We start from the raw sequence: 14,536 nt of genomic DNA, 5'->3' as shown, positions 1-14,536 counted from the left end.
AATCGGTGTAAATGTACTTACTTTATAGTTGTTCATTTAGGTGCGATCAAACTATCGGCTGATAAGAGGTCTGTACTTATTCTAAGGGGACTCTTAGAAAGATCAAAATCTAATCTCGAAGTAGTAAATGAATAAAACTCTCTAACAAACCACTTATAAGTGAAGATGTTATGGTTTTTAAGCCATAATTAGCCATCGTTGGTCAGTTGAAATCTCTAATCTAAAAAGTAGTCGCTACCAACCGTGCGATGTGGAAGTCATTGGGGGAGGCCTGTGTTCAGCAGTGGACGTCCTATGGCTGAAATAATGATGATGATGGCTTTTCCAAGATCTGAAAAATCGTGAGAAACTCTACTATTTTCAGTTAGACCGTAGTCCGTACATAGTATTCGGCCCCAAGCCTAATGTATACAAAGCGGTCGCTGTTTCTGTCTGTTTGTGAAGCGTGCCCGCACAAACAGGTTCCATTCCAAAATATTTACGAAAATATTGCTCACAATTTGGTTATAATAAAATTTTCCGAGGCGGGGTGGAATGTGGTGGAATGCACGGAGCGGTTGACACCACCCTTTTAGTTTAAATTGTTTTGTTGGTCTTTAATAATTGTTTTATTTTTTATGTTGTGTTTTATGGAGTTCACATTTTTATTTTATAAAAATGTTTTTATTGCTTTAAAAATGTAAAAATGGTGCATTGAACACGTGCATAAATACATGACCTAGGTAGCAGTAGAAAAAGCAGTTCACGGTGGATTAAATGAACCATAATAAATGAGACTTACTAGTGGTTTTCCTGTCACTAAAAACGTCAGTCAGCAGTCTTGTCAACTAAAAATAATATTACTTCTTTATCCATTTTTAAAAACATAAAATTAGCTGAAAATGGAACGGGTACGAATGATTTATAGGAAGACTACAGGTCGTATTTACGTAAAAAGCCATTTACATACCTACCTATCAATTCTACAGAACATTAAAATTATTACGATGATGGTTCCATTCAAGTATCGTTTCATCGGTTGTTATTGAAAGCGTGTAATCTATTCATTAAAAAAATGATCAGAATTGAAAAGAAACGATGGTGTCGTAATCACATAAATACGCTTAATATTATATTGTTTAATTTAGCTGTTAGCACTTACTTTCTAGTCATTTAAAATTATTACAGTATTTTTTCCGGTCGATTTGAGTTTACCTAACTAGAACCAGTATTAATCAAGTCTAACTTTTGATGTAGACTTGAGTTTTTGTTCTTTTTCTGATGTAAGACTTACATTGTGTACAAAAATCGTAAAATTATATTCCGCACGAATATACCATGAAAATCTTGGAGAATATCCCTATTTTTCTGATTAGAAAGTGAAATAATTTCGAGATAATCTCAGTATTTAAGACACTGTTTTAAGCTCTTCTGGTGTTGCTTTTGTATGGGTAGTAGTGATCGCCTCATATCAACTGACCCACAACACAAGCTCGTTTGCCCCTTAAACTAGCATACATAACATCAGATACGATTGCAGTTAAATACCTGTCTTATTCTGCAAAAAATGATCCATTTTTAAAATTATCACAAACTAAATGCAATGAATAATGGTTTTATCAGCTCTACACAAATATTTTCACTTTCACAGGCCAAGTCGGGTCAGTACCGAAACTTGGTCACGCAATCGTGCCATTAAGGGTTGTTCCCCCCTCACCCCTCACCATCCCCCTCCTAGGAGACGGCGAAATTCACAAACTACCCTAAGTAATTTCAGTATATACGAGGGGTGCGTTCTACCCTATTGGTCGGATGACTTTGGAAAGATTTTTTATTGTGCCAATGCACAGTTTCACCACTGATTTTTTTCGATAACGGGATATAAAAAGGGAATTATCATAATTTGTGAATGTCATTTTAGAAGTTTTATTGGATGGGGTGAAGAATGGGGTATGGTTTTGTTGTCGTGTGCATTTTGTTGTGTGGAACTTTTATTGTCAGGGCCAAACATAGCAGTACTCGTTCAAAATGTTGCTGGTATGTGTATACTACCTGCATAATAATTTGTTTTTAAGTTCTGAAAAAATCTTACAGAACATTGCAAAACATTTAATTAGTATTGTCAGATTACATTATTGTTCACAAAATTAAATTGAATGCTGTATTTCAAGTGGTCGTGATCTGGATTATTTTATAGGCTACTTGCTTTGTTTAACTATGTTTAGCCATCAAGTTGGCAAATGTAATTTACATTAACTTCAGATTATCTGATACAGAAAACACAGCAAATCATAATTAGACCACAGATTTTCTTCAGCAATTATTCGCCGATGATTAAGCATTGCATTGTCTGTACCCATCATACGTCCTTGTAGAAGTTTAAAATAAATAATTGTTATAATAAGAATTTTATACGTAAAATAAAATGAAAAAGGCTTCAACCCAACTCGACTGTCATGAAAGCTCACAACAATGTAGAAAGCCTATGACGCGTTAACAAAGACCTATTTATATTTCATAAGTGGCTAGGGCGGGCGGCCGCGTAGGGCGGCGCGCTATACCCACTGTGTATAGCTTCATTCAAGCTTTTTATAGGAAAAATATTTTTCAGACTATTAAGGAAACTTAGATAGCGAAAAGTGTAAAGAATTTTACTTTATATTATGTAAAAAGTATATTAAACTACAAGAAGGATTTATAGGTAACATTGTTTTCTGAATGTTATTGAAACGCTTTGGTCTGTAAATACTATTATTTTTATACACTGTTATACATTGTAAATCAATTGTTATAAAATTTAAGCAGCACTTACAATTAATTAATTACACAACTTGTTAAGCCACACTATGCGTGGCGTTATTTTGTGTGACATCATACCAAAGACTATGGTTTCTTCATCATCATTTCAGCCACAGGACGTCCTCTGCTGAACATAGGCCTCCCCCAATGATTTCCACATTGAACAGTTCGTAGCGGCCTGCATCCAGCGCCTTTCTAACCCTTATGTGGTCGTGAGGTTTTAAATAGTTATAATATACACGATTTTTCAACAAGAATGTAAAGTCTGGTGTGTTAGTGACTGTACTGTTAAAATACTATAATTTTTTGCCTTTTAGATGCTACAGTACTTAGCTTGATAATCAATCTTTAATTCGATATTTTATGAGAGATCGCTCGCTCGATCGTACCCACACCTCACGTACTTAAGTGACCAAATTGCTTTTATTAATTCACTCTATCAGCTCTCGGTCATGATTTTAAAAACAATTACCGCCGATAAGGCGCTGTTTCGATTTGACAAATTAGCGTTTTTACCCACTGAGTTTCATGAAAAACAATATTCTCTGATATGGACTGTAATCCATCAATGTTCCCATAACTTAGGTTAAGTGATGTGTGGGTATCGAGAAATCATTAGGCTTTTGTCGATAGTTGATGTGACATTTTTTAATTTAACTAATGGGAAAATGTGTGTTATGCGTTCACTATGGTAGTAATATAGTACTCGTAACTACCTAAAATATTTTTGTCTAAAATCTATCTTGTTTTTATGTTTTGTAATATTATTATATACTTTTTTAATTCGATATTTTTTTTTTTTTTAATATTAAGAAAATAATCTTTCCACCGACCACTTTATATTTAGTTTCAATAGAGCGGTCCCGTTTAAAATTAATTATCACCAAAATTAAATGCTGGACAGCACAAATGTCAAGTAGGTATTTCCTAGCCAGAAGAAATTTTGTCACCTTTATTTACTAACCATTACATTATACATTGAAATATGTACATAGGTAAGGAACAAGAATTAAAAAATACCTGAGCTTTAAATTTTTGTAGGTTAGAAATATCGACTTATTTCATCGAGACGCAAAGCCGTCACTTTTGTACATCACTAGTTGCAAGGGAAAATGGGTTTTACATGTGGCTTAATTTGATGTTGATGGTGCGCACGCGGCCTTAAATAGAATTTTACTGGCGCCATTTTTTAATTACAGGATTGATTAAAAAATTAATCGCGCGGGAATTCTTGGCCGTTGCAAGTTGCATCATTGATCCATTTGTTCTTAATTAATTGACAAAATATTTTGTAGCTTTTAAACAAGAAAGTTTATAGTAGTTAGTGTTGATTGTAACATCGAAGGTTGGTAGCCAGATGTCAGATTTTGATTTGTTTGAAATGTCACTCAAAAGTAAAACCTCACTGTATTAAATAAGTAGGCTTAGATAGGTATTACGAGTATTTAGGTTATTTAACCGTCAATCAATTCTGGAAAATAAATTCATTGCTATTATTATGTGCCATAGTCGTGTCTCATAGCAACCGTACCTCTGAAATAGAAACTTATATCCAACAAATAGACCCAAACAGGAATCGAAACTAGAACTTTAGCGGTAAGTGATCCGCGATTCTACCAATAAGCCATCGGGCATCAAGCCTAAAGATTCTTACTGTTACTCTTAGGTTTTCAGACATCGCAAATTAATTTTCATTAGAAAACTATTCAACAAATCTAATATAAAAGCTTTTTGACTCCCCCTTATCAAATCAATTATGTATTAGTGGCAGCCTTACGCTGACTCACCAAGGCAGATTAGCTTTTAATGCCTTTTTTATAAAGTATAATTTTGTTTATTACTTACTTACCAAGCTCATTAATTATTTAGACCCTTATCGCATAGCTAATAAGGTCAATGTTGCTTTGACAAAAGCGCAGTTCGGTTAATAAATATTGCTAAGCCAGCATAATTAGTGGTTCTAAAATGTTTTCTATTATTTTAACCTTCGTTAAAATGAATATTTTATGGTATTAAATTGATGGAGATACAGATTTAAAAAAAAAAANTTTGCTACAACGCTCTTAATTAATTGATAAAATATTTTGTAGCTTTTAAACAAGAAAGTTTACAGTTAGTTTTGATTGTAACATCGAAGGTTGGTAGCCAGATGTCAGATTTTGATTTGTTTGAAATGTCACTCAAAAGTAAAACCTCACTGTATTAATTAAGTAAGCTTAGATAGGTTTTACGAGTATTTAAATTATTTAACCTTCAATAAATTCTGGAAAATAAATTGATTTTTATCATGATTGCTATTAGGTATGTGCCATAGTTGTCTCTCATAGCAATCGGACTTCTGAAAGTATAAACTTATATTCAACAAATAGACCCAAACAGGAATCGAAACTGGAACTTTTGAGCGGTAAGTGATCCACGATTCTACCAATAAGCCATCGGGCATTAGACCTATAGATTCTTAGTTTTATGCTTAAGTTTTCAGACTTCGCAAGTTAATTTTCATTAGAAAACTATTTAATGTTAAGCAAATCTAATATAAAAGCTTTTTGACTCCCCTTATCAAATCAATTATGTATTAGTGGCAGCCTTACGCTGACTCACCAAGGCAGATTAGCTTTTAATGCCTTTTTTATAAAGTATAATTTTGTTTATTACTTACTTACTGAGCTCATTAATTATTTAGACCCTTATCGCATAGCTAATAAGGTCAATGTTGCTTTGACAAAAGCGCAGTTCGGTTAATAAATATTGCTAAGCATAATTAGTGGTTCTGAAATGTTTTCTATTATTTTAACCTTCGTTAAAATGAATATTGTATGGTATTGAATTGATGGAGATACAGATTTTTAAATAAATTNAAAAAAAATCAAAATACAGGTTGTCTAATAACAAACTTTTATTCAACTTCTGTATGTTAGGTTAGCTAATGCTTAAAAATACTAATTTCATCGCTTTCCACTTCAGACCTGTTGTAAAACTTAGCCTCAGTTGTACCACCATAACTTTTACCGTAACTATAACTGTAACAGGTGCTTTTGTATAGAGTTTGACATTTGATACCTAAAGTTTAGCCTTATTGTTTTGGTTTATCTATCAGATATATTCCTATCAGTGCTATCAATGATTAAAAATTGTTGTATTAAAATTATGCAATTTTCTTTTTAGGTGTTTGTCCAGGGTCAAGAGAGGTGACAACGCCTCTACTTCTGCTGATTAAAGGTAAGCTCCAAATATTGTACAGAATTACTAACTTTTGCCCGGGGCTTCGCCCTTGTGGAAATCACTCTATACAAATGAACGTTCTTTCAAAAACCAGTAAACGAATTATTATTTTTTCTCTGGGATTAAATAATCTTTATAGGTACCAAGAGAGAAATATAATGAGCTACTTTCGCACATGTAACATCAATTTTCTTTTTATATTTAGGATCTAAGCAGTATAAATAGTACAGTATATTTACATAATATTACATACTATCATGTTGCGTCGAAGCAAACAAAAGTACATACTACTTTATATACGGAAGCGATTCAAACCCCACAGCTATTAATAAAACTGGTATACAGGGTGTACCGATTTCCCATCAATAAGGCCAGCTCGGAATTAGCATAGGATCGATATGCTTTCTTCCGGACCGTACCACGCCGCGATGGCTGTTTACTTTATACAGGGTTACTACGGAAAAACTTTTATTAAAATAAAAACTTGGTGCAAGTTTTAATTTATGGGTAAGTCAAAGAAATAAAGAAAATGTTGGTTTTGAAGATTTGTAAGAAAGTTGTTAGTTTAATTAGGGATGCATTCATTGCTTATTTTGATTATAATGAACTAAAATAATAGTTCCATTAAAATGCACTGCATTTTTAATATAACTGCTATTTTTAATATTCTAAACAATTCGGTTCATGCCATTGTGCCTAAACTTAAGCTTAAATTTGATGCGTTTGTGGTATTAATTTTGCGTGAAAAAGCTCGTATTGCACGACTATACCTATCAATTGTTCACCTAGCAGATATTTTCAAAATGACGTTAAATTACAAATAGAACCAACATTTTGAATAGGTACCCTGTATGAAATACGAAAAAAAGAAAGCATTCTTGACAGCCCTGACCGTAAGGTAAGCGCACACCGCGATGTGCCTTACAATCGCTTGTATTTTTCAGGGGAACTTACTCGTATTATACTGTCATCAATCAAAACTTTTCCTTGCTCCGTTGTGTTTGTAGTTTAATTAATTTGATTTGTGAACATTTGTTTTGAAAGTAAGATACGGGCTTGTAAAAAACCTATTTAAATGTTGATTGTCATTTGTTTTTGTTGCCTTTATTAACTGGCTTTTGCCACTGACTTTGTCTGCGTTGAAGCGATAAAGAGTGTTACATTGTAAAGTTTCCAGAAAATCCGTTTGGAAGATCTGAGATGGTGTGACGGAGTAACAAACATTCATCTTTCGACTTATAAAAATGCAAGATAAACATATTTAATATGTTCCTGACACCTAAAGCCGTTCCTTTTATTTACTTAACTACTAGCTTTCCGCCCGCGGCTTCGCGCGCGTGGGCTACATTATCTACATATTTTACGGAACCCAATTTTTTTCCAAAATAAAATTTAGCCTATGTTACTCGTGGACAATGTAGCTTTCGAATGGTGAAATAATTTTTAAAAATGGTCCAGTAGTTTTTGAGCCTATTCATTACAACCAAACAAACAAACAAAGTTTTCCTCTTTATAATATTAGTGTAGAAAAAGGAAAAGCTCTGTGTCTGAGACAGGTGTTCTTACCACTAGACCAAAAAGGCAAATTTTCAAATTAAATCAAATAATTTATTCAGTACATAGGCCCTTTCCAGGGCACTTATACACGTCCCAAATATATTTTTCCCTGCCAGAAGAGAGAACTCAAACTTTAAAGGCAATTTTTTTATCAAAAACGCGGGCAAAACCGCGGGAAAAACTTAAGCAAATACAACATCGTCTCCCGCCCCAGTAACCAATCAACTCGCAGAACAAATCAACATATAATTGGGCGCGTAAATCGAAGGCATTTTGCATACGTCGGCTACTAAGTGCATATATCACTAAATGAGTTATTAATGTAGCATATAATTTTATGCCGCGAAGGCAGTGGAATAAAAATCGGTGGGGGGCGATGGTTTATAGTGCAGGGACTGGAGTCGGCAGGTTCGGGTACTGTCGGTGACAAAATATTCAAATACAAAATACTACATAGGTTGTCAAATTATAAATGGGTATAGATCGGCTGCGTTCCGTCTTGAAGGCATAGGTACAATAGTTAAATAGTGCTTAATTCTAAGGTTATAGTTTAGGCTGAAATGAAGGTTAGGTTATATTGGGAAAAATGTTAAATGGAGTTAACTTGCACTTGATTTGATCACAGATTCGTTAGCCTAGCTCGTTCGTATTCCAGACTTTGTAAGATGATTGTATTTTCTCTTAAAAAAGGTTGAAAGTTCATTGAGTTCCACTATCTTCGCAGCATCAATATAAATGTCCTAAATTAAAATTACTACTCTTTTCACCGACTTCAAAAAAAGGAGGAGGTTTTTTGAAACGTGTAGTTGCTTTTAAATTAATATCTTACTAGTAGAAATAAATAAAGTTTTAGATGTTTTCAAATGTTTTATAAATTGGAAAGGAATCAAATCGATACCCTAGGAAACAATTAATAAAAAATATATTGTAAATCACTTACCTACATGACTCTACAAAAGTTTTAGCTATAGATACCTATGTATAAGGCTATAAATAATACAGAAGAATTATTGGAAAATAATTTCCCAAAAAGCTTTTTCAACTTAACACTTCTCTCCCTGCCAGTACATTAAAAAAGTCGATATTTCTAATTAAATCGATTGTTGAAGCATCGTTTACAGGTCGCCGGATCGGTGCCGAATCGGGCGGCGCCGCGGGGCTCCGGAACCGGCGCGGTTAAAATGCGCAGTACCGGTAGCCGTGAGTTATTGAGTTTCGTAGAACCGTGAGTTATCGGACGGTTGAGAGTTGTCGGTTTGTCGCTGAATATTGATTTATTGATGATGGTGATGCAAGGTGTTGGGAAGAGCTTCTGGTCAGTGGCGGACATTTTGTAGTCTTGGTACAGTTGACAGGCATATGAACTAAGTACCAATTTTTTTTCAATTTCTTCAAATTGATTTGATATCGGACACACAAAGTTCAAAATTAGTCATCATCATCATCATTTCAGCCATAGGACGTCCACTGCTGCACATAGGCCTCCTCCAATGATTTCCAAGTTGATCGGTTGGTAGCGGCCTGCGTCCAGTCCAGTCTTACATTATTTCAAATACAAAATTTCTAACATTTCACTAATCGTTTACCATTCAAGGTGTATTTTTTGTGGTGGTATTTATCTTACAAATAAGCACTTTTAAGAATAGTTCCTTTTATCAAGCATTTTCTCTCTTTTATTCACAAGTCTCGTTTCACTGTACGAAAATGAGATAAACTATTTATTTAATCATTAACTTCTTCCCTTTCTAATTCTGATAGATGACAGCATATCAAGCTGAAGGCTGACATCTATGTACTTGTAATACGTGTAACTTTACAACAATCCTACTAATATTATAAATGCGAAAGTTTGTATGGATGTCTGGATGTTAACATGTTTGTTACTCTTTCACGCAAAAACTACTGAACGGATTTTGATGAAACTTTACAGTATTATTGTTTATAACCCAAAATAACATATAGGCTATAATTTATGACGATATGAGACAAACTAAATTACACGCGGGTGAAGCCGCGGGCTAAATCTATTCTTGTATATTATCTTGCTTCAGACTCTACCAAACCAACCTTCCTACTCCATGTAATAGTATTATTAACGCCGTTTTTGTTTGCATACAAAGCTCGATACAATCTAAGCATTCGGTTGCAACTCGTGACTGTGCGCCGGTCTAATTCACGTCACTACAGCTATGGCGTCGTAAGTTGCGCGCGCGCAGATTTGTTTCGCCGTAGCTTCCGATTCAATGGTTTACAAGTGGTAGTAAAGGGTGTTGGATTGTTTTCTAATTTACTTTGTTTAATTATGAATATTTTTAGAGTTGGGCACATAAGCTACTCGACATAGAGTTAGAGTTACATTAAAAAGTCATTATCGTTGCAGTCTTCTGTTAACCGTAAGCTTCACAAAGAGTGTAAAAAGCATGATATCCTAGATTTTGCCTACTAATCGCTACTGATAAAATGATAATTGTGCTAGTTTTTAATTTAATCAATTACTAAGGATGTAAAGACAGTCTTTCCTAACCATATCATAATATCTAAGTACATTTAAAGTATATTTTAAATCTTGTAAACAATGTAATCTGTTTTGTTTTCCAAATAAATAAAATAAAATCACATTTCATTTGAGCTTAACATTGAACATTATAACTCCCAAAAACTTTAAAAATATTGCTATCTTTCTTGAGTACTAGTAACCTAGTTATGACAGTGTTATGAAAAAACACATTGTTAATAAAAAAAATACATCTCCTTCTTTCACTATTTTGTAATTTATATCGATTTACACGCTTTAAACCGATTATTACTGATAGAGTATCTCATGAATAATTAACTTTTTAAAAAAATAAAACCGACTTCAAATGCGTGAACAGAAAAAAAAACTAAAAATTGAAAATATTGCGTATAAAAAAGTTCATCCCCAATTTTCCACCCTTGGGGGTGAAATATTTTCTTCAAATTCGCATGAAACCACCCTTTTGATAATACCTATTCAACAAAAAAATAATCGTTCAAATTGATTTATAATCGGCGGAGATATTGCGTATAAAAAAGTTCATCCCCAATTTTCCACCCTTGGGGGTTGTTTTTTCTATTATTAAATTTAATTGGGACCACCCTTGAGGTATTACCTATACGTAGAAAAAAGATTTGTTCAAATCGGTTCATAATTGGCGGAGTTATCGCGTAACAAACATAGAAAAAAAAAAAAAAAAACATACGGGTCGAATTGAGAACCTCCTCCTTTTTTTTGAAGTCGGTTGATAAAATTAGTTATCCGGCCCAACCAACCTTTGCGGTTAATTGAAAATTCTAAATTAACTTTGAATAACTATGTCCTTCTCTCGCCAATCATACGATCACTCGATAACCCTAACCGAACACTCACATCAACCAACATATCGATTACAACTCGCCAGAATCGAGCCTGCGCGCACGCATTTATTAATACACGTTGTACTACGTAATAAAATTGGCTGACAGCATTAAATACTTGTCCCTGGACTCATTCGTAAGTAATCGAATACATCGGTATGCATCGCATCGATTCTTAGACCGATTTTAATCGTTTTGTATTCGATGCGAGATTAAAGTTGTAAACTAAGAATTCCTTGGCCACTATTACAGCTAAAAGAGAACGGTTAGTCAAAAGTTATAAGATACAGAGCAGACTTTCAAAATACATAAATTAAATAAATTTTTATTACATAATTATACACATTATGCATTATGTACAAGATTTTTATAGAACAAGACACGTTTTTACGGACTTAATTACAAAAAGACTTGATTGCAATGGCAATAACGTAACTGTAATTCTATTGGCACAAAAAATGGCTGTTTGAACAATGATCTTAAATTATTTTCTACGTTTTCTGTGTCCAGGAAATATTTTTTCATATTGTCTTGAAATATGACAATATTTTTTTTATCCAAATTAACAATTTTTCTTCTCATCAGCACTCTTATGATGCTTGTTAACTTCGAGTTCCAGACAATAAACAAAATAATGTCAAATTAACTCGATCGTATCAAAGATGAAGAAACATCTTTAGAAGCACGTACAGCCAGCGTCAAATCGTTCGTGACACCTAAAGTGGCCAAAAAATTGACTACACAACCTTATTCCAATTGTAACAAAGACGTTGCGATGCGAACATTTTGGCTAACTACGGATAGCAACGAGAAAACTAGGCGTAGTTTGAAGTTCAAAATGATGTGGCTGTTCAATCTGTGCTGTGGTCCACACCCCGCCAGTGCGAGACGATTTGTTTAGAATGCGTTCAGTTGCTAATTCCTTATAATGTTTATTGCCCTCCTTTTGTTTGCGGAAGATAATTAGATTTGCTCAACAAACGCGTTCATAAGCAAGACAATAAAAACTTGCTCGAGGATAAATGAGAAATAAACTGTGGTTTTAACGTTCAGGGAGATGATAATTGAATTATTAATGGTCATTAATAGTTATTAATAGTATGCGAAGTAGTTTGTTATCGTTGACCGTAATAGGGCATTGGTAGGAAAAGAATAATGAATATTTTTCATTATCTATTCTTCTCCGTAAATACAATGTTTGAACTGGTAGCAAAGTCTGAGTGTGATAGTAAATCTAAATAAAAAATAGGATAATCGTATGAATATGTGGAAAGAAAGGCCACTTGTTTTTTATCCCGCTTATTGTTTCTTATGTACTGACTACTGTATAGTTAATACCAACGTAACTCGATTTGCGCTGAAGAAATAACAGATACGAATAATTATACATTTTCTAATAAATTATTAGCCAATACCCTAACTAAATACAATTTTTCAAAGATTTCATAAAAGTTTGCGAGTTCCTAATGGTGAAGGAATTACTTTAAAGTTTTTTCTTTGCATACTTATTTGTTAACTTAATAAAAAAAATAAAAATTTATTTTCACACAGAAAATTTAATAATTAATCAGTCAAAAATATGAAACAGCCAAAAACATGGCTGAAAATCACAAATTATTAAAAAAAAGTTGCTGGAAACAACTGAAGAGCTATGAAAATTCATCACTATATCAGCTATGGACCTAACTTTGTCAATGTTATGCCCGTTTTCACCATCAATTCCTATGAAAACAAAATTCCTGTTAAGTGTTACCATAGGGGTCACTTCAAAATTAGGGATTGATGGTGAAAACGGGCATTAGGCATCGAATATCACTTACCTTGAAAATAGCTCTTCGTCCTAAGGTAGCTGACGGATAGCCGCAGTATGGAGAGCCTGTCGAGCTTGCTGAGGATGTTCTGCTCGAAGGGTAGCAAGGAAGCCAAGGTGTCCAGTTCAGCGTTGAGGCGCTCTCGATGCCGCTTGCTGGGGTTGCTCTTGGTGACGCCGTCTTTGGATGGGGGCTTGATGCTGGAACAAGGGATATTCAATTTTAATATGCAAGAATTTTTATTCTTTAGGCATACAATAAGAATATGTAGCGAGATACAAATAGTAGGTTTTTAACATCTTCGTTTTCATTGACATCATAATCTACAGGTCAGTCTAGGAGCACTGTTCACTCTTGTCAGACAGGTTGGGGTGGCACAAGAGATAAGCGAGAGCGCAAGTTTAGCCCGTGGTAAATGTATCGTAGATTACAAACACATCTGACTACATTTTTGTTATGAAGTAGTTCCTGTCATTGTGTTTCACTTATTGATTGTTATTGTCCGTCCGTAACGAGATGATGAAATGCTCCTACTTTAATAAATTTAAGAACACCAAAAACTCTTGCCTATATTACAATAAGTAAGTTTGTTACTACCTTCAGGACTTCCTTTCCTAAATGTATTGAAATAGGATACATTAGGTAATCAATTGTTATAACAGATAGAGCTAAAGTCATATTTATCTCATAGTACCTATAGGCTCCAGTCTTTCTCTGAACTCCAACATTTCTAATCTCATGAGATTCGATGACTCATCAGTCAGAAGAGGTAACTAGACAAAACAGTCTGGCGCCATTAGACAGTTTCGCAATACTACTTTATTTTAGACTAGCGGCCGCCCGCGACTTCGTACGCGTGGATCCCGTTTTACCAGCTTCATCTCTGTCTCATCTATCTTACGCGTTAGATTTTTTCATACAAATGTTTTTTCCCGCTAACTCCCGTTCCCGTGGGAATTTTGCAATATCCTGTTGTAACTAAGCTTTAAAATTACTAAGATACCTGCATGCCAAACTCCAAGCGTCTAACTTAAGCGGTTTAGATTTTTTCATACAAATGTTTGTTCCCGCTAACTCCCGTTCCCGTGGGAATTTTGCAATATCCTGTTGTAACTAAGCTTTAAGTTTACTAAGGTACCCGCATGCCAAATTTCAAGCGTCTAACTTAAGCGGTTTAGATTTTTCACAATAAAGGATTTTCCCGCTAATTCCCGTTCCCGTGGGAATTCCTAAGTATCCTATAACCTGCCCAGGAGTATGAAGAATAATTGTACCAAGTTTCGTTAAAATCCGTCGAGTAGTTTTTGTTTCTATAANTAACAAATACGTGCTGTTGCGAGCTGATAGTTAATAAGTTCCAAAAAATCGTCAATGTCTCAACTTTCCTCTGTAACAACTCTCCTCGATCTCCCTTAAACAATCCATCTGACTAAATAGCTTCTGTTGAAAAACAGCAACCATTAGATCGATGGATAGTAAGTAATTTATCTGTCTTAAAATAGGTTACAAATACATAAAATAATGACGGTGTTTTCTTGATGTGCTGTTGTCCGTATGCTGTTCTCTGACTTAGCATACAAGGTTAACTATTATGACAAGACCAAAAATCTGGAAAATGTGATAGAAAAAGCTCTTTCGTATTTAGCACTAGGTTCTAGAGATTGTCAAAATTTTAAGTTTACACATTACTGTTTTCAAAATACAAATATTATTATGTCTTTCTCTATACGATCTCCAACATTTCTAATCTCATGAACTCATGAGTCAGAAGAGGTAACTCTAGACAAAACAGC

At 34.1% G+C, this 14,536-nt stretch overlaps 1 protein-coding gene across 2 annotated transcripts in view; it reads right to left on the bottom strand.

The window, feature by feature from the left end:
- The window catches only part of ss (aryl hydrocarbon receptor spineless), a 78,231-nt gene extending 65,365 nt beyond the window's left edge, over positions 1–12,866 (bottom strand). For both annotated transcript variants that reach the window (XM_028302166.1, XM_028302165.1), the window contains exon 1: positions 12,753–12,866. The gene's annotated coding sequence lies outside the window, so the exon portion shown is untranslated. The remainder of the gene's footprint in view (positions 1–12,752) is intronic.
- Positions 12,867–14,536: the final 1,670 nt, after the last annotated feature.

Source organism: Ostrinia furnacalis, unplaced genomic scaffold (genome assembly GCF_004193835.3).
Source record: "Ostrinia furnacalis isolate ACB-3 unplaced genomic scaffold, ASM419383v2 OfSCF1084, whole genome shotgun sequence".
In the NCBI taxonomy this organism is placed as follows: domain Eukaryota; kingdom Metazoa; phylum Arthropoda; class Insecta; order Lepidoptera; family Crambidae; genus Ostrinia; species Ostrinia furnacalis.
The sequence above is the reverse complement of the archived record's forward strand: the minus strand, read 5'-3'. Positions and strand labels throughout refer to the sequence as shown.